Raw genomic sequence first — 22,033 nt, 5'->3', positions numbered from 1 at the left:
TCTGATCGTTAGCTAAAGGGTTTAAACAATAGATACATAATGGAATACATACATAGCTAAAGGTAATGACTAAATGACAATAGCTAGAAGAAATGGTTACAGTTACATAACAAGTATTAAGCAAACTTTTGTAGAAAAATAGCTAAATGTATCTAAACAATGCAACTCAGGGCACAGTGTCAAGTTAAATCCAAAACTGATTGGACTTACTTTTATAAATAATTAGTCTTATTAATTCTGAGATGGTTTGTTGGGGCTCAAGTTTAAATGGTTACCTATTGATGCTTACCTGGTGGGTTGGGAGGCATTGTGTTTTGAAATGAGTCAGACACTGGAGGGCAGCGCTGTTTAAACTAAGGGAGTTTACCGCTGCAGGTATGTCCGGTTAATTAAGTTAATTAGGTGACCAGGTAGCAGTTTTTTCTTTTGTTGTGTGTGATCGCTGGAGAGTGGATGAAAATTGACCTCCAGAAAGTAAATCAATAGAAAAGCCCAGAGACGCCACTGGTATGTTACGATTGATTGATTAATTTTGTTTAATTGTGGTGTTTTCTGTGATGTTTGGTGTTGTGTTTGTTTATGTGAGACACTAATTATCATCTTTTGAGTGCTTGAAGCAGTAGAGTTTATTATTTGTAAGCTTTGACTGAAGCGTGGCATGACGCGTTATTGTTTGTTTAGAGTCTTTATTGTTTATTTAGTGTCGGTAGAAAGCCTGATATTTAATTGCTTTTGTGATGGGGTTGGTGCAAGTTTGATATTTTAACTTCCATTCTGCTATGGGTTTTTATTTATTTAATGCTAAGATAGATAATGATGCAGTTAATGGAAGTTTATTTTGCAGTCTTGATATGTTAAGAATTACTAGAAACTTTTTCGGTGAAGTTATGTGCATCTTTTGTCTACTTAAATGCAAAGAGAGAAATACTGATGCAAGTAATGTTTTGAATTATTAGTATTAAAACTAGGTTGCATTATTTGATATATATTAAATATTAAATTATTCAAACAATTATAAATACAATAAGTTAAACATTTGACAATAAAATCAGTAAATATATATATTGAATGTTAAAAAATGTTAAAATGTTAAATGCATATTATGTTTGTTGTTGCATATATGATAATGTAATATTTGAATATTTAAAAACTAATGTGTTGCATTCATAGATAAATATGTGTACTGACACATTTTAATTAATTATAAGCAATATTAATACATGTAGTCGTGATTGCATTACTAAATGCTAAATGTTATAAAAATAGATAGTTGTTTCAATTGAAACTAAATTATTCAATTGTTTGAAAGTCACTTAGATTAATCTAATTTTCCCAGACTTTGTTAGATTTATCTATAATTTTAATTTATCTTCTTTTGAACATACATTCAAGAGTTTAATTAGTTTATTCAAGTAAATGACAAGTATTACTTATATAATTAAGGTTAAAAAAATAATCTTTTGTGCAGAATTGTTTGGGTTTCAGTTAATTGCAAGGTGTATTCATGATTCTGTTCAATTTGCATCTCACAACTTTAGGATGGGAAAAATAAAAAACTAAATTCATGAAATTTGAGACATTGGTAAAATACAGATTCTAATTACTTTTGTTTATTTATCTTGTGGAAACAAAAATCAGCATGTGAAGCCTTATTCGCTAATATATGTTTTTCTTTTCCCCCTCTTTACTCTAAGGTTTTCAACCTAAATCTCCAATGATTTTTTGAAAATTGTATTAATAAATCAAGAAAACTGGAGTTGAGTTGTCCAAGCGTCCTCTGTACCTTCTCCGCCTCTCAAGTTCTGGCAAAAAATAGAGGAACTTGACACACAGAGAGGTAGCGCCACTGGCATGCTCAAAGCTGGACAGAGCGGCTGGGTGGTATCCATAACATGTGGTGTTAACCACTGACTTAAAAACGTCGACAAGAGAGTTCCATGCTATTGCTCTAATGAATTATTATTTTAAAAAATGTCCCTTTGGACCAAACGGCCACTGTCCAAGACTTCTGATATCATTCTGCATAATAATTAGCCATGTGCTTCTGTTCGGGAGAGTGTGTAACTTATTTTTGGAGAAACGAGCAATCAGACAAAAGTGCTCTTTTGACTACTGCTGTGCTTCGGAATTATGAGCTGCTGGAACAATGTGGAGTCCTTATCAGGAGCGGTCTGTCACGAGAGCTTCTGTCTCCGCAGCTTAAGACTGGCAGAAATGGATGGTGCACGAAATCCCCCAAAATCAAACTGGCGATACAAATTACTGAGAATATATATCACAGCTGTTCTTGATGCAGCTGGAGGCCATATGAGATAATGGGCTTCAATATTGATATGAAGCCCATATGAAGCAATATGAGATAATGCCCCCCCCCCCTTTTTTTCTGTCTTTAATTTGTTGAGGACAAAAAATAAGAGAAGTCAACTCCAGATACACCAACAGTTCTTACCATCCAACTCTGCTCTTAACCAGATGACCAAAAAATGGCAAGACATCTGTAACACTGTGAATGCCGTGTCAGCAGGGGGACGGACAAAAACTGAAATGAAAAGCAAATGTTTGACATTAAAATGGAAGCAAAATAAATGCATTTCCCAAGTCCAGCCAACCGGAAAACAGGAAAAGGTGGCTGTCTTGCAGGCAGAATGAAGAAATCAGAAAATAACTGGAGGGTTGGCATCGACAGGTGTCCAGTCAGATGCTACCTGACAGAGATGCTGCTCCAGTTGAATCAGTTTCTGAAGCCCTTGACACAGACAGTGATCCACTGCCAGCAACATTAGGGACTATTTATCTTCAGATTTAAAACTTAAGTTTCCTCATGTTGGACAAACAGTTTGTGGACAGTGAAAATGACATGTCTTTCCTCTTCTCTTTGTGAGAGTGCTGTTGACCACTTGTAAATGTTTTCTCTTACAAGAAGATAAATTGGCTTGTACATGGGCTCTTGCATGAGGCCCAATGACTTTAACATATTCTCTATGTGCTTTAGATATTCAGAATTTTTTTTTAAATATTGTTTTAGGTTTGAACCAAGTTGTATAGTATGTAGTTATGTAGTAGTATTATAGGTGAAACTTGACCAAACTGACCAAATATCAGTTTCAATGTATGAAAACGTGATTGCTTTCTATATCCTATAGTACTAAATTACATCAGGTTCAATATCAGTTCTGTTCAAATGGGTGATATCAGTGACATGGCACTTAAGTTCCCCTTACAGGGCTGTGGGGGTACATCAGTTAAAAAAAGTTGTGAACCACTGCTCTAGACTACTGTGTTTAAAGCTTGGGGTCGTTTTTTACCTGACGCAATAAAGTTGCAATTGAATATAACAGTTAAACACATTTTTGAAATAAATACTTGGCAAGACAAACCGTTTAGTCTTGCTTAATAATTCAAACATGGCAATGATTTTTTTTTGGCAACTCTAAATGCAACTCATGCCATGCAAGGACATTTATAAAAGACTGTTTACTGGCTTTAAGAAGCTTTGTTTTCTTACTAACTTGTTAAACAAATGGAATCTTTTTTTCGACATGGCTTTTGAATATGGTTTTGACATTTTGAAGGACACATTATTTCAGCTCCAGTTTTTTCTCTTTAAACTTCACAGGTTGAATCCTTCACATCTAACTTGCGGGAAAAAAGACAGATCATTTTAATAAATCAGACTGAACTGTCCTCAGTTGGCAGATAATGATGTGCTGGTTGGATCTCGATTAAGAATGCCCGTAACTCGCCACAGAGCCTGGTCCACTGAGGGGCAGATTTAAATGATCATATGAATTTTTTATGATCTGCATATAGAAACCAGGTTATGTCAGCGGTGAATGTGATGTATAGTAAGTACTAAAATATTTGAATTTAAATGCAGCAATTAAACATGATGAATATAATGTGGCATATTAAAAAACATGTCGTCACTGACAGATTCGTAGGTTTCAAGCAGATGATGCTGATGCATATGGTTGGTATTTTTCATTCGCGTCATATTTAGAGGTATAAATATGAAAATAAATATTTTGGAAAAACAGATCGAGTAGTACCAGATCTATAGTGGACAATAGCTGTGATTTGAATAAGGGAAACCTGCCAGAAGATTGCTGCTTATGCATAAACTGACACTGGTAAGTTATGACACAGGGAATAGTGGCAAGAAAAGTGATAAAAAGCCCTACAACAACAATACATTGTAAAAGTGAATTAACACGCTCTTTGTTCACCCACACAGGTGTTTTTTCAGGCATTAGGACATTCTGAGGACAGGTTTGGATTTACAGAAGTAGCAGCTATTTAAAACAATGAAAAGTTAAAAAGAGCAAAAGACAAGACCTCAGACATTAGAGCTATGATCAGGCAAGTTTAAAAACTTTGACTTGCACGATGGACAAAAAGATATGAACGTCGCATCCATTGTGTCATGTCCAATGTGTCAATTGCACCACCCAGTGTGAATTTGCGTCTTTTCGTGTGTTTGCATTGACTTGTAGGTAAACTCATACTGCACAAAATGCACTGCGCATTGTGTTTAGTGTGAACACACCATAAAAGTCCATCCAACAGTTATTTAGATATTTCAGTCTGGACTTCAGTGGTGGACGGTCAACCTGACAGAGGGACCGACCGGGTGACCATCAGTACAGTCCCTAGAGTCAGTGTAAATGTAGAATCAAATCGTTTTCTCCGTTTTTTTAATGCCATGTCTATGACATCTATCTGTACGGTATAGATCTAATCATTACCTTCCATGTAGCAGATCCAAGATTGACTATCTTTTTTTCCTCCTTCTCTCTCCTTCCCTGCTTCTCATTTCAGGTTCCCCTTCATACTCATCCTTCACCTTCTCCCTCCCTCAAGCTTGGTCTCTCACTCCTCCCTAGCCTCCTTGCATCTCTCCATTCTGTCACCCACCTTCCCATCATCTCACCTCCCCTTCGATCCTCCCCTCATCTTTCCATTTTACCTCCACTGACCCCATTTTCTCCTCATCTTTTGCTCGCTTCACTTCTCTTTTGGCCATTTCTCATCCATTTGTCTGAAGTGACCCCTATTTACTCCCTCCCTGTGTCACTCCTCTGTTCTTCTTTTTGTCTCTTCATCCCTCCGTCCTCTTGTCTTATTCTCCCCCCTTTCGTGTTCCCTCATTCTCTGCTCCATTACCCATGTCTGTCTATCATCTATCTATCCATCTATCTGTAGGTATTAAGCTTTCAATAATATCATTTGACACCCTTCCATCTTGTCCTCCAATTCAATCGCTCTTTCGCTCTCCCTTTTATCTTTCCCTCCAGCTCCCCCTTACTCTCTTCTGTTATCTCTCTTTCTATCTACCCCTCTATCTAATCGTACTTATCTACCTTCACTTTTACCATTCGACACCCTTTCACCCTGTCCTCTGATTCAATCTTCTCCCTATGTCTCCCCTCCCTGTCCTTTCTTTCCTTCCTCGTTTAATCATTGTGCCCATCTCTATCCATCTCTTATTACTTCCCTTTGTTTCATTCTCAATTTACCTTCATCAGTCAGTTTCTTCTGGTCATTCTGTCTGTCTAATGAAGCATAAAATTATTTCTCACTTGATTTAAACTTGTCTATCGATCAGCTTTTTATCAAAGATATGATTCACTGCTGCTGGAAATATTTAATATATATAAAATCTACAAAAGATTGTTTTCCCTGCAACATTTTTGGTCACAAACCATCCAAGCATGTTTTTTTCATTGATTTTACACTAATGTGTGCACAAATGCATCAAAAATATTAGATAAGTCTATGAGTGATTTCTGTCATAAAGAATTAGTGCTGATGACAAATTGCATCAGTGAGTAAACAGTGAAGGCGTTTTTAAAAATACAGCTTGTGCAGCTTCAGCTTTTTTGATCAATACCACAATAGGAAGATACAAAAGAAAGGTGAACACGTTAATAATAAGCATAAACGACTATATTGTTGATAATAATTATTTATTTGGTTGATTTCACAAAAAATAGATTTTGAAGGAGAATAGAATATAAGTTTAAAGGAGCAGTGTGTAAGATTTAGGGAAATTTATAGGCATCTAGCGGTGAGGATAGCAGATTGCAACATGCCGACACTTGACGCACGCCTGTCTGCGACGAGCACCTGTTAATGTGTGCCCTCCTTTATTCTGATCAGAACGTTCAGGAGGTTTTTACTGGGAGAAAAATCATCCATAGAGGTCTCTTTCTCTCCAAAACAAATGCACTAAGTGACTTAGACAAATAAAAATACTGAAAAAGTAGTTTCAAGTAACAAATCAGTGTTTCTTTAATCACTGCCATTCATTAAAGTCAAAGTCTTATGATTTCATTTGACAAATAAATGGATTGATTCTCTGACACTATTTGGCTCTTTGGAGAACTTTTTACTTTTTACGATAATTTCAGATCCAGATATTCTCCACTTATTGTCAACATCAGTCAAGCTATATCCAGCACTGCACAACACATATGATGGAAAGTCGTAAACAGTCCAAGTCAAAACTGTATGAACCTTCATGTTTTGTTTACATTTTGACAATAATGATTTGCTTAATTTTGATCCGAAAGAAGTCAAAATCTGTCTATTATTAGCCATGGTGCCTGAATTTTAAGAAGGAGCTCTTTATTTCTATGATTTCTACACTGGTTAGCCAAATTGCAACATCTCAGTTTTGTTTATGCAATTTAGAGAAATTTAACCTTTACACTGCTGGAGCCTTCCCCGATACAGTTGCATATGGAGTTGCTGAATTTACTGCTGAAGAGTTATTTACATTTTACCTGCAAACACACGCCTCTTCTAGACAGAGAGAAACTGTTTCTTCCTCCATCTTTTTTTTACCATGTAATTGTCCTTCAGGAGACCTCAACACACACAAACACACACACACACACACACATACACACGCGCACACACACTGAGTATAATGTCATCACAGGCTATCATCTGTGGCAATGATAACTCTAGTCTCGGTCCAATCATGTCAAGGACACTGAGACATTCATACACAGATATACACACACACAAAGCCATGCTACATACATAAACATGTGCCTGAAAACCCAAGCGCACACACACATTCATACAAGCCCACTTATGCACAGTATACATATGTACAGTAAGTGTTAGCAGGTGTTCCCCTTCTTTTCCGACAAGGAAAAAGTGCGATGTTTGTTTTCTCAGGTTACGCAGATGTGTTTAATGTGACACATCTGTTTACACAGAACAATCAGATGGTACCTGTTTTTGGATTGTAAGATCAAATACATCAAACAAATCTGGCTTCTTGTCTTTCTGATAACTCCATTTGCACATAACTTCGTCAGTTCGGACTTATCAGGTGGCCAGCTGCGGTGTTGATTTAACACAGATTTGCAAGTGATCATGAAAAGGGCCAAAACGTGCCAATATCAGGGGCCAATATCAGAACAGTGTGATTGCTTGGGTGACCTTGTCTGTGGCTCAGGAAGCTGCACATGATAGTAAACACATAACCAGAAGGCAAATGTTGGAAGGCTGTGATCATTTCTGTGATCTCAAGACAGTATCCCGGATTTGGATTTAGTGTGGCTCCAAAGCATGCCTTTCCTTTATGGATGATTGGGGGTTAAGTAGCAGGCACTGTGCTCCATCAGATGAGCATTCTCAGTTTTATGCATCTTAATTTCCACCACATAAAGCTTCTTGCATCATCCACAGGTGGTTAGAAACAAAATTGCCTTGCTACAATGTAATTTTCCTCTGAGGAAAGTAGGACAGTTTAGTAACAGGGATTTGCTGCTGTCTAACATCTTCCTGGTCAGCTTGGTAAGGGTCATTGGCATGGAAAGCCTTGATCAGATCAGCATGTCCCCCATGTTTCCATGTATGCCGACACTCTTCTGAGCTTTACCAAGATGTACCAATCATAATTTCCCATGAATTCCTCCTAGCCTGCAACATTATCTTGGTCACATAGGAGGAAGGTGGTACCACAAAGAGGACAAACCATATCCCTTTAGTCCCCTGGCACCAAGGCCTACCAGGGTTTTATACAACTTTTTTAGTAATCATCTGGAGCACGGACCTTGGGAAGCCCCTTTTACCTTAAGAGCTTTAAAAAGCATGCAGGTTGCTGTGACAGCCCTGGAACACATCCTCTGGAAAGAAAAGAGCTGAGATTTTAGCTTCCACCTAAACCTGTGTCATGAATGAAAGCTAGGGTCAAAGGGCATTTTGTCCATGCACTGAAACACGATTTAGGTATTCAGTCATCCAGTGAATGCAAAGTGTGAGCCCTTGAAGGTTGTGGAAGTAGGAAAAATGTGTTGCACACCCTGGCTCCATATGCATTTCACTTTAATTGAGATGAAGTTTGGGTTGCAAGGCCTTCATCCAATCAACGTTCATTGTAGGGCACAAGCATTAATATGCAATATAGTCCACACTGTACTGAAACATCTGATGGTGATTAGATAATCATGTTCCTCCATTTAGGTGAGAAACATAACCAAGTGGCCTTCAGTGAATCAAAGCAAGCAGTGACAGGAGCTACAGCCAATCACATTACTTTAAAGAAAATTACAAGAGCCACTGTGTCTCATACCATACATAGAGATTTAAATTTTGTATGTCATTTTATGGTTACGTATACTGAAAAATATTAAAATCCAAACATTTTTTACATTTTTCTCACAAAATGTGTACCAAATGTTAGGTACAAGCTCTAGATGAACATAAATATCTTTATCTAAATAAGTACTGGAATGTTTTTGCATCTAGTTTTGCTTTTGTTCAGCACTGCAGGTTGACTCCTCTTTCTAACATACTGTATGACTCACCACAAGGCTATGTGTTAAGATTAATGACCAACTTAGTGTGTCATGAAATAATTCCTTTTAAAGGAATCTTTTTACCTGTGTAAGGATGTTTAAAACCATTAAAGCGGCAAGTATAATTACACCAGATGCAGGAAACACAGCGGCAGTTGCCCTCAGGGGAAAGGTGATACATTTGCTTGAGCTGCTGATTGAGGAGAAGATAAATATGACTGTATGTGGTATCTCAGATTTTTACCTCTCTTATATACTATACTATATTATACTATATATATTACTATACTATACTATAGTTAATTAAGTTCAGAGTCATATTCAAGTATATGATAAAATTTTGTAACTAGAGCAGGCCCTGTACAGTCTGCATGATCATGCAAAACTAGTTGCACACGCTCGCCCAAATGAGGGTCCGTGCAGACCCTCAGGGATATGGGCGTGTAAGTCATTTACATCACACAGACAAAAGCAGACCCTTGTGGACATGTGGACACAGAACATAAGAAACTGTCTTAAAACCTTTTCGTCAACCTCATTTTTAGACAAGCTGAAAGGTCAAGGATTGCCTCTTTAGGCTGCAACAGGTCAGGACAGTTGCTCATCATCACTGCCAGCCTTGTCTAGGCATTAATGTTTGTATAAAAACTGTCAACGGCCAATGAGAAGATTAAGTAAGATTTCTGCAGATTGTTTTGACTACATTATTTTACCTTTTCCAGAAAATCATAGGTGTCCTATAGCTACTGTGCTTGGAAGAGAGGGGGGTCAGTAAATAATCAAGGAACCCTGCTTTATGATTGACTTTGGGGGCATTTTGAAGGAGCCTGGAGAGGACTCCAGGGCCTTGTGAACCTTAGGCAATAGATAAAAATAACTCTGCCGTGGCATATCTTCACTCTACAGATAAATACACTGCACATTTGAGATGGTATGGTCCAGCTAGAAGTGGGCCTGATTTCTTCTTTAGGATGCCGTCATTTGCAATTCATAAAAGTAACAAGGGTAATATGTGCCCAGGTGGCACAGAGAGCTTGGCCAGATGCTGCTTCAGACACAATTAGATCACAAGCAGACAGCTCTATGTCTGTGTGCTCACCCCTGGCATTAGAGTGCGTCTCCAGATACATCTCAAGTGACCACTTGTGATAAGATCTCACTTGCCAGCTCTGTATGCAAATAAACAGGTACATCGTTTCCTTTTGCAAAGACCAAATGTGTTTGTTGGGCTATATGCACACTTAGAGCTGTTAATATTTAAAATGAGTAAAATCCTTTTCCATTATGGAACTGCATACATAATATTGATTCACTCAGCCCCATCTGGCACCATACACTCTCTCTGTTTATCATGAGACAAGCACACCCCACCATCACACCACCTCCCCAGCACTAGGAAACAACTGATTTGGGACTGTGAGCTCCCTGCCGGGGAACAGTTATTGAGAGTCCACTGACACACTGTGACAGGGCTAACTGTAAACAACACACAGCTAACATTTCAAGACAGTTAACAAGTCAGGCCATTTTGGTGTTGATTTGAGTTTGATGAGACACTTTTTCATCTGCTGCTGTGTTAGGTTGTGCTAACGGTGCAGCTGTTGAACTAATGGTTCGCCAGTTCTTCACTACTTTAATATGTGTAACTGCATTAAAAACACTTTGACTATAGAGTTTGAGTTGGATAACAAAGGACAAACACACTCAGATTCCTAAAGAGTGGTTTGGTACATCATAGGTGCCAAATCTATATATTAATTATACATAAGGGCTAAAACAAACAAACAAACTAACAAAAGCTCATGCTCACGTGCTTTAACTAGTGCATCTAAAGATATTTAAACAAGTGACAAAGTAATCAAACATTACTGTTTCTGGGGCAAAGTGGCAATAATAAATGATAGACAACTGGTTGGGTTAGGTTGTTAAATTACCAAGCTAACATATGTTGGACAGGTTGCTTTGAAAGCTGTCTTGGTTCATGTCACTGCTATGTCCAAAGCTGCTCTGCTTTTTCTGCATGACATGTTTCTCAGGTAACCTGGAACTGCTCCGTTCATCACCCCATGATTTCCTGGCACCTGTTAGCTGGCCTTTTAATAACCCTGTCAAGCTCCACACGTGCTGTCTCTCTTAACCACGACAGCCATTTAGCAGCATTATCAGTCACTACTTCCAGTTCCTTGGTCAATTTTTGGTTTACTTTCTTTGTAATCAATTTGTTTTGCAAATTATAGTTGTGGTTTGGCTCCTGTATTGCTTTCCCTAAACCAGGGACATAGCAGTAAGGGTTTCAAATTATCTCTAATTCAGTTCCAACTAAGTATTATGCATTTATCCTCAAGGTGACTCAACGTGTGACAAGCACATAACTGTTAACCAAAGTAAACAACTGTAGTGCCATTACCACTGAAAGAGATAAAGTGTTGAAACATGGTGATTGTCTTTCACTTTCCAGCACATACAAAGTGGCACAAATCCACACTTGTCTATAGCTCTTAACAACAATTTGCCTTTATCTTCTACACACACTCATATACAGTGCCCACAGTCATGTTGAATAGGATCAGCTGTTCTGACATCTGTGTTGTTGCTCTCTATTAGATCAGCCTAACCATCTGATACGTACTGCGGGTGTGGGGGTGCGGGTGCTTTGAGCGTGTGCATGTATAAAAGTGTGTGTGTGTGTGTGTGTGTGTGTGTGTGTGTGTGTGTGTGTGTGTGTGTGTGAAAGGGACAGAAAATAATCTCATTTCAGTTTAGCTTGGTGGAACAGATGAGGAGAGAAGTGATGAAAAGAAATGAAAATAAGAGCTAAGAGCAGGTGTGTTTGCAGATGGTCGTAGCAAAGATCAGGTGGCTGTTATTTCACACGTACACAGCCTGCAATTTCACACATAGTCTGCACATGTTCAGATACCCCACTGATGTCGATGGTATGATGATAATGTGTGGTATGCATGCTGGTATACTGGCATCAAGCCTATTTCTCTGTGTTTGCAGTAAGGCTGTTCCCAAAGCACAGTGATGCAGTGTAATTTCAAGAGAAATAAAAACAACATTGCTGCATTACAACAAAGAATGTGTACAGCGATATCACTTACATTCACATTTCCTCAATGAAAGGAACACTGAGAGGCACATTATCTTTTTTGACCATATTTTCGTTTTGAAGTCATAAACTCCTTTCTTGAAATAATGCCTCCCTTGCAGTGCTTTTGTTTTCACATACACACATTATGAGTCCTCCACTTTTCCACAGTGCCAGTAGTGGATTAGTTTTGTTATTTTGGCTGTTGAAAACTTGCTGTCATCTGTCATAGTGCTCTGATATAATCCATCTTATTTGATTACATGTTTGATGAGTGATATCCTGCTGGTTGTGAAATCCTTGATTGGAACTGATTCTAATAAGTCTTCTTTATCAGTACAATCCTTAGACAGGTATTCATGACTATAGTAGCTTTCCACAGATATCTGGAGTAATAGAACAGATTATTTAGCAATATTGGACCTTTTTGCAAAATCCTGGAATACTATCCAGGACAAAGTTGATAGATGTTCTCACAGTGTGGCTACAGGGATGGCAATGATGGTTGGTCACACTAATTCACACTGAAATATCTTAACAACTATCATATGGATTGCCAGGACATATTATTCCAACATTTATGGTCCCTAGAGGATGAATCCTAGCGACTTGATCACCTCCTGACTGTAAATCTAGCGCTGCTAGCAGGTAAGACCTGTCACTTTTTTGGCAAAATATCTACTGGGTAAATTGTTACAAAATGTGCAACAGACATTCAAGGTTACCAGACACTATATCCTTGTGACTTTGGTAATTCCTTGACTTTTTCTCTAGTGCCATCATGACGTTGACCAACATGTTTTTTTCTCTTTTTCTAACGTGGTTGGGTTTAGACAACAAAACAACATGGTTAGGTTTAGAAAAAACTTGGTTTGGCTTAACATTCATACAGAAAACAATCAAATTGCGTCTGTGCATCCATGTCTGATACTGACATTCATTGAAAAGGTGACAATACAGAATATGTACCATTTTTCCAGCAACCTCCACTACTGACGCAACCAGAGCACATCATGCTACTGCGAACAATAACTCTTTGCTTCAATGTCTGATTCCAGTATCACTGACAATATTTGATGAGTCCAGAGTGAGAACAGTCTGGGTTGACCTATCCGGTCCCGAGTAACTATCTTGACAATATTTAGATGTATTGTCATAAAATTTGATAGAGAATTGCATGTTTTCCTTGGGATGAACTCTCATAACTTTTATGAGAGTTCATAATACTTTCAATACCAATAACATCCCCATCAGTCTCAGCTGTACTTTGTGATTAGTGCTAACTAGTATAAATTAGTATGCTAATATACCAAACTATGACGAGACGAGGGAAAACATCGTACCTGCTAAACATCAGCATATTAGCTTTGTAAGTATCAGCATTTAGCTCAAAGCACTGCTATGCCTAAGTTAGCCCCGCAGAGCTGTTAGCATGGCTGTTTTGTTTCTGCAAAACTGTGAAAATATAACATTTTTAAGTAATTATGTGGGGGGAAATGTATAAATTTTACATTTCAACAATGTCAGGATCAAGTTTATGTACAAGAGACAGTTGGATAAGCTTAGGAAAAGATTCTGTTTTGGCAAGAATTACCCAGTTTTGATGACACAATCACAGCTGGAAATAATACAGATGTCTCGCTTAAAATTACCCAGTTTTGGTGGCATGATCGCCACTGTAATATGATAATAAAGAATATGATCATTTATTATAATAAATAATTTATTATGATTTCTGAAAATTAACCAAAAAGAAGTTGGATATGAATTGTGCTCTCTTACATAGCCTTAAATAACCCATTACCAATTAATTGTTAATTATTAAGAAGTACCAGTCCATAAAATGTAAAGTTCGGCTCATGCATGGTCATGTAAAATATTTGGTCAAACACTCATACTGTAAGTGATGCTACAACAGAAAAAGGGCAAATCAGCTGCATTCATGTCAACAGTGTACTCACCACTGAATACTCCTCATTAGACACATACATAAAAACAACTCAGGATAAACAGAATCCATCTCTCTAATCATTTAAATGCAGAGTTGAAAACCGGATCATCTATGACTTCACAGCCAGCCGCTGTAATGGAATTAGCACCAATTAAATAATGAGAGTGCCATGATGATATGGAGCGTATGTAATTAACATTACTGACATTTTCAGTAAGTGAACAGTAGAATACAATCTGTGGTCGTCACTGCATTCTACAATATCGACTACAGATTTTATTTTTTTTGCTACCAGGGAGCTCATTTGAAGGATACTCAGGGATGTTTATGGAGACTTGAGATGTCTGTTACGTCATTAATAGTTTGAGAATTAATTCATTCACTTGGGAGTTTTACTGTCCCATAGCTTTCAAGTTTCATCTAATCCGTCCATACACTGCCATAATTTACATTACATGACATTTTTGTTTATCAGTGATAAGTGATGCATTAAAAGAGTACCAAAAATACATAAGAAGTTTTTAACACAAAACTTTGATTAAATCGTATATCTCAAAGCCCAAGCCAAGCAAACTCAAATGATATCATCAAGACAAAAAGGGAACTGTAGCAACTTTACACATCACACTCTGCTTGCAGTTGTTTGAAGTACTTCTGCTTAGGTGGGAAAAGCTGTAAAAAGCCTATTGTGGTTTCAGAGGGTGCTTTGTTAAGTCTGTTGAACTGCATCCAATGATGTCACTTAAAAGGATAATTCATTGATTTTCAACCAGCTTTGTACCATAACAATGTGGCTTGTATGTGTAAATGTACTGTGGTAAACTTCCCTCCATCTTACAAGCACCCAGAAATCCCTGCTCATCTCACAGCTTAAATCTTCTAAATGATGCACTTCACTGGCTCTTGGGCTGTTGTTCTACATTTCCGTTTGCCAAAGAAACAAAGAGTTAAAAAGCAGACTGAGAGAGAGCTCAATCTCAAACCAAACTCAGATCAAAAGGTAAAACTAAGCAGTGATGATCACATAACTAAGATTATGTCACTGCATTGCCAAACTTTTTGCCTAAAATGTCTTCAGAAACATATTTTATTGCACTTAGTCAACTGTTTCAGGAGAAATTTGTGAAAAAGTGGGGGCCATATTGTTTCCTGTATTGTAAAAACAAAGGCAAAAAATATGACAATCAAACAGTAAAACTAAGCAAAAAAAAAAAAAAAAGGACCAATATTCTGTGTCTGCATCGCCGATTGTGTATGTCTAATGATTTCAGAAACATATTTTACCCTCCCGTTTAACTGTTATTTAAGATCATGTGTTACCAGTCGGCCACCATGTAATTTCCTGTGTCAAAACGGCAAAGCTTGCATTACCAGCAGGAGCGTTTATTGGTCTAGTAGCTGTAGATTTTCTACCAGTGGAGCAATAGTGAATGCCATAGCCATTTTTCTCTGTTGTCTCTGGTCATGTAGCACCAATTCAAAAAGTATAGGACTTTCTAATGCGAAGGCAGTCCAGTTTTATGGAAAGATCATTTCCCATCAGTAAAATACTTATTTAACATGATTTGGAGCTGAAGACTAAAGGTTTGGAAATGAAAAAAAAAAAGAATATATATATATAAATATATAGGATTGTGGACTTAGAAAGACGGAAGCTTACCAGAGGATACATTAGCTGCAAGTAGCGCAACACCTACAACCAACCAGCCAGCTGTTGAGTTGGTTTGGGGGTAATCTCTGTAGGCTAAACAGATATCTATATATACAAGCAGAATCTGTGAGCATCTTAAAACCCATAAGCTATCATATGAAGACAATTGAGGTTAATATTAGCTTCTTTTTTTCTTTTTTTTTTTTTTTTTTTTAATGATATGTGTTCATATGCAGACATCTGTTTACAGAGGCTAGCCACAATGGTGCATGAAGTCTTGACACAGATATATGCCTGTTACACCGTAACCTGGATCTCCCAAAATATTTGCCCCCAGAGGCTAATTATCAACAGAATGAAAGCCAATGACAAGATTTCACTGGGGGATGTATGAACCAGGTTTTGATAAGGAAGAAGAATGCATGAAATAAAGAAGATAATATCTCTCATTCTCTCGAAAAGACGATGTGACAATTAGCAACAGTGTTGTAGAGGTGTAATGCTCAACTGGCGCACTGCTCTTTTAAGAAAGCTCCTGCTAACGCCAAGGAAGATATTATACAACTGGTTTGACAGGCAGAGTAGTACCCATTGTGAAAAGATAACTGACTACCCCTTGAATTTAGTCAGTATAAAGCAAACTCTGAATAAAAGGTCAAGGCAAACTCAAAAGAGGCTGTTAGATGGTCTTATTGACATTAAGATGTACAAACAGGGGGAAAAAAGCTGCTATGTAAAAACATGGTCTTTTTTTCTTGTTAAGTGTCCTATTTCCCCTTGTAAACCAATGATTTTCCTGCATGAGCTCCTGAAAAAGCTTCAGGTTGTCAGTGCGGTCACTGTCCAGTGAGACTTTAAATGCTGTGAAAGCCTCCAAGAGGGCCTTGGTTCTGCGGTGTAATACCCTTTTAAAAGCTCTCTGTATTCAGCTGGGCATATCAAGGACAGACACAGTGAAAACATTTCCTTAAACCCCTGCCAATATGTGCATGCACGCACACGCAAATGCAAAAACAGGCACAGACACACACAAAAACACATGCAGATGCGCAGATACAAATGCAAATAGAAACACAGTCTAACATCAAGTCATACAAACCAGGAACATCACAAACATGCAAGCACACAAAAATCTGTGATAACACAAGGATGCAAGCACATGCAAACACTCATCGGAACAGCAGCAGTTTGTATTGAAATGGTAATAGATAAGCAGTGGTTTGTGTTCCCATGCTGGCACTGTAATGTACTCCTCTTCTCCTGTTTCTCTCTCCTCCATCTCTGCCCCCCTCTGTCTCTACCACTCTTCACCCCACCCTTTCTGTCTCCCTCTGTTTCTTTACCACCATCCATCCCTCTGTCTACCTTCCACCCATCCCTACCTCTCCCTCCTACAGTCTTTGCTCCCCCCCTCACTGTGAACCTGCTACAGAGTGATACTGCCCCCTATTTGCCAGATAGCAAACGTTTTTCTCCTCCTCTCTTCCCATCTCTGCCAATTTGTCTGACTTTCTTTCATCATCGTTTCACTTCACAAGCCAGCAAACCCTCATATTGCTCTCTCTCTCTCTATCTCTCTCTCACTCACTCTGTCTCTTTCTCTCTTCTTTTTCTGTCCCATCTTGATCTCTCCGTTCTCACTGTCATTCTTGGCATTCCTTTATCCCTGATTGCGTCTTCACTACCAGCATTTGGATGCCTCTATCTATCTATCTATCTATCTATCTATCTATCTATCTATCTATCAGCTACTGTACAATAAAGCAGCATTCCCCTTTCACTACTTTCTAGGTATAATTTAAAGGGTCAGTTCACCCAAATCACAAAACCACATCTTTCATATCCCAAGTGAAGATTCCTAAAGAGATGTGTAGACCACGTAGTTAGAGATAAAATCGCAGTAACAGGTTGTGTCATCAGCCAATACAAAGATTTCAAGTGATAAAAATACATTTTGGAATTTTGATATTGGAAAAAAGGAAAATCAAGCAACACAAACAATATAGAGAACAAAGAGAAGTCAGTACTGCCAACATGTTTGCGTCAGGCAGATAGTTTTGTTTCAATCTCTACAGTCACCCCATAACCTTTTACTACCGCCTCTGTTAGTTTGGGGTTACTGAGTGTTCCCATTTGTTTGTGCATATCTATTAAAGGCTATATAATGTATTAAAGTAATATTGAAATGGATCAAATGAAATGTGTGTGAAATGTGAGAGGGGGTTGTTGTAGAACCACCAGAAAGCTGTTTAAAGTGAAAAGCCTTGATTAAACCAATGTGTGCCACCTGTTCATTGTTAAACAGCATACATGTAAAAGCATTGTACCCACCTCAGCGTTAAGTCACTCAAATCAGATTCGGCACATTAATATCAGTATTCACAATACATAGTTTTTTGTTGTTTTTTTTCCATGTTAAGTTTTAAAGTTTGAGGCTCAGTGGGACATTGAGTGTGACAGCAGCATTCATTTAATATAGTAAACAAGCTAATGACACTAATAACAGATTGCAAAGGCACAGCAACATTTTTGCCAACACTAGATATCAAACAAAAGCCAGAGACTGAATCATACTAACTTGTTGTGAATTGTAAATTCACCACTTCTAAATTCATGGTGCAGTCTCTCTCTCTGTCTCTCTCCATGCCGCTGGCTGCATCCACATCTGCTTGTACCAAAGACTAGTGTGAAAGTCAAGAGCACTCACTCAGCAGCAAAATCTGGGTACAAAAACATCAGAGGAAGTACACTGCACAGCACACTGACTTGCAAAAAAAATAAAAATAAATAAAAAAATGCTGCCTAACTATTTCAACTGAGGGGTCTTCGACTGATGATTTGAATCTTCTACAAGGGGCAGCCCTAAATATTAGTGACTAGCCGATGGACATAGTAGAGCATTTAGAAGCTATAGACATATTATTCATTATTTTCCCTTTTTTTTTTTCTTTTCTTTCATTATTTTGGTTTGGGAAGCTTATTGACCTTTATTACCTAACACTGGGACATTTGTCTTTTGTAGTGATGACTCTTTTTTGGAATATGTTAATTTTGTTCCACCGTGTCAAATTTTACAACTTTACAACTTGAAGTTCAGTAGTGACCACCCTGGGTAGATTATGTGCCTGGTGGGCCAGTTCAGTAGTTTATCCATGCTTACCATGAGTGGACATCACTAAATCATCTCCACTGTATCTCAATATGTTACCATTTGCCAGGCTGTTATGTTAAAAAAATGTCATGACATTGCTTGCACGCATACACACAGTAATGTATTTATTTATGTTTTAATACACATGAAATGGTATTTCCCTCAGGAGTTGGTGAGGAGCCAACTAGACCTAAAAGGAGAGTTAATATTGGAACAAGGAGAAAAATATAACTCAAAGTGAATGCTATTCTTGTCCTTTGAATTGTTTGCCAACATGCTAAACACAAATTTATACTGTGACAGGTCAATCTTGTGTTAACAGGTCGTTCCGGTGTCCCGGTGTATGCGGCTTTAAGTCTATATTTATAGAATTAGTTTTATTCTTAATCTCCTTGAGCACTCAACGCTATACCCTACAGCAAGTTAACTTGCAATAAGAAATGCTTTATCTTATATGATTATAGATGGATCCGCACTGCAGCTATTTAATATATTTCTCCTCCTCAAGGAGAGGAAGATTGTCATGTAGCAGCAGCACCTTCACAATAAACGGTTTTCAGATAGAAACACAACAAGAGCGGGTGGAAGAGGATTTTTTTCCCCACATGACAGGAGAATGATCAGGGTCAAGAGACTTGCAGGGTAGCTCAGAGAGGGATATGAAGTGTTCCTGGAAGAAATGAGTTTTTCACACAGGCAGTTGAGTTCTGTGTGAGGTGGGAATGTCATTTCACCACCAAGGTGCCTGGAGGGAGAGGAGTGGAGCTGAGAGTGGAGTTATGGCCCGGTGTCTGCTGGGAGGCAAGAGCTAAGCACATGTCTTGAAGGTGTACAGGGGATGCACCTCACTTAGCAACTTGTACAGCAGAACTGAGGTTTCTGAATTTGATGTGAGCGGCCTCTGGGAGGTAAAGGAGGGGTGGAGGTGACACAAATGCAGACGCTTTAAAACTGCATCACAAGTTATATTGAAACGGAAAATATGGCAGACTTGGACAAGGGTCTGACAAGAGGAAGAAACTGTGGCTGTCACGCGAGCATTGCATGGCAATTGGCTGCCCGAAATCACAACTGAGATTCTTGCTGGTCTGGGCAGGTGTCCCTATGGTGCTGTCAGTCCTGATAGAGAGGTCTTGCAGAAGACAACATTTGTCAGAGAAGAGCAATATCTCACTTTTGTCAAGGTTGAGTCAGAGGTGGTGGGCAGTCATCCAGCTGAATGTATGTGTGTGGAAAGCAAAGTGACAGAGGGGTGAAAAGCAAAGTTGAGCTTCCTCTGCCGTGGATAAAAAGTTTCAGGTTGTCGAGGTCAAGGTGTAAAGACATGGGCTTTAGTATGAACAATGTGGAACACCAGGGTAGTCAATATGAGAAATTTCTCTAGGCTACAAGATATCCAGATTAGCAAGTTTGGCAGATAAGGTGAAGGTGAAGAACATTTCAAAGAAGATCAAAAAAATTTTTAAAAACATACAAGTAGCAGCAGTTTTTTGAAAGATACAGTCAGGTTAGGGGCCTGGCTCTTTAAAGCAAGACTACATCAAAGATGAAAAAAGACATTCTTCCTCCTTAAAATGAAAAGTTGAAATCTTGAGCAATAAAAATCAGCATTATTTTATTATAAGTATTTAGGGGATTCGGTGTTACAGCCGTACTTGGTCTAGTATGATCAGTAGCTCATAGTTGCTTACATTAGCTAATAATAACAAACTAAGCAAATATTGCTTGATAAGCCACATCACTAAGCAGGGATAGGTATTCTTTAGAAAATTAGGATACCAATACCAATACAAGTTTTCTTAAAATGTTAGCGATAGCATTACAGTACTTCAATCCATATCCACATTGTGAATGGAGTGACGTTTAGTATTGGATTAAGCAAGGTGGAGGGCATGCACATCCAAATGACTTCTACAGGTGCACTATCTATATATATAGATATAGATATATATATCAGCTACTGTACAATAAAGTGTGTGCAGGTCTTTTGTTTGACTTGTGGCGTGTAGTATAGTCATACTATGGGTGGCATCTCAGCACCCATAAACTGGGCTCCACTTCACCACAGACTGTGTGTGTTATAGCTGCTGCTACAGGAGTGTGAGCTCCTCGCTGGGGACAATTGTGAGAGTCCACCCAGAAATACACTCACAGTGACAAGGCTAACTATTACCATAACATGGCCAATGTTACCCAACGGTTATAAATTAGTATAACAATAATGTAGAGCCATTTCAGCGATGAAGTGAGTTTGTTTCAACCATTTACTGGCTCGATGTCAGATGTTCGTTTGTGCTAATCAGCAGACATTAAAATTGCTGTTTGCCAGGAGGACAGCAGCTCTGGAGACATCAGTAGCAGAAGTTTGCTGATCGTGCAAGGAGTCAGAGGAGCATGTGATCAGACTGCCGGCGCAGTAAGTACCAAATTCAGGTATTATTTGAGTGGACACTTTTTGATACTACCTGGTACCAGGCTATTTCAGTCAGTCCCTCAAAGATATCAAGTACCAATACCCAGCCCTATTACTGAGTAAGCTGACTGACTTCGACTCCACTCTTCCATGAGTTTAATATTTTTATTTATTTATTACTGCTCTCATATGTTGCTGTTTATATTCACAAATTCACAGTATTCAACAATCACTGGTCTAATCAAAGCATCAATTGTGTTCTAGTGAGCAGACCAACATGCTCTAGACAAACAGCTGGTTACACTGTTTTTCATGCTACTACTTCCAGGTAAAGATAAATACTATACTACCACATTGCTTCAGTAGCCTATTTATCAATACACTAATGCTTATGGTGGGTGGTGAAAGCACTGCTGCTTTCTCTCAAGTTTGTTTGCTGGATAATTTTTGCAGAACCCTAAAGAGCAGATCCATTAACAGGAAATTACTTAATTATTGCAAAAAGTTATTTGAGATAATAAAAATAAGCCAGTTTTATGATCTAATTTAGTATACAGTGCCCTGTAGAACCGCAATGTTCCGTTGTTGACCTCTTAAATTTATCTGTCAATTTGAGCAAACTACGACACAGAAACAAGCCTGCATCTCAGTCCATCTTGAGGCTATCACTGCGTAGATGAATCAGACTGAAACTGAATGTACAGACCTGTCTGACTAAATCAGCATCATATCAAGTCAAATAAAACCTGCATTTAAAGGGCATCCAAGCAAATTTACCCATGAATATCAGCTTACTTCTGATGAAGAGGCCCACTCAGCTTGTGAAAACAACCCCGCCAAAAATAGGATGCCAATTCTTTGGTTGAGTCTGGAAATTTCAAAGTGTTAAATAGAGAGTCTGAGTCACAAACTGGGGTTGGGGAGTTTAGAAAAGGTGGGTGTTTATCAGAAAGGAAGAAG

This window comes from Plectropomus leopardus, chromosome 14 (genome assembly GCF_008729295.1).
Source record: "Plectropomus leopardus isolate mb chromosome 14, YSFRI_Pleo_2.0, whole genome shotgun sequence".
NCBI lineage: Eukaryota > Metazoa > Chordata > Actinopteri > Perciformes > Serranidae > Plectropomus > Plectropomus leopardus.
The sequence above is the reverse complement of the archived record's forward strand: the minus strand, read 5'-3'. Positions refer to the sequence as shown.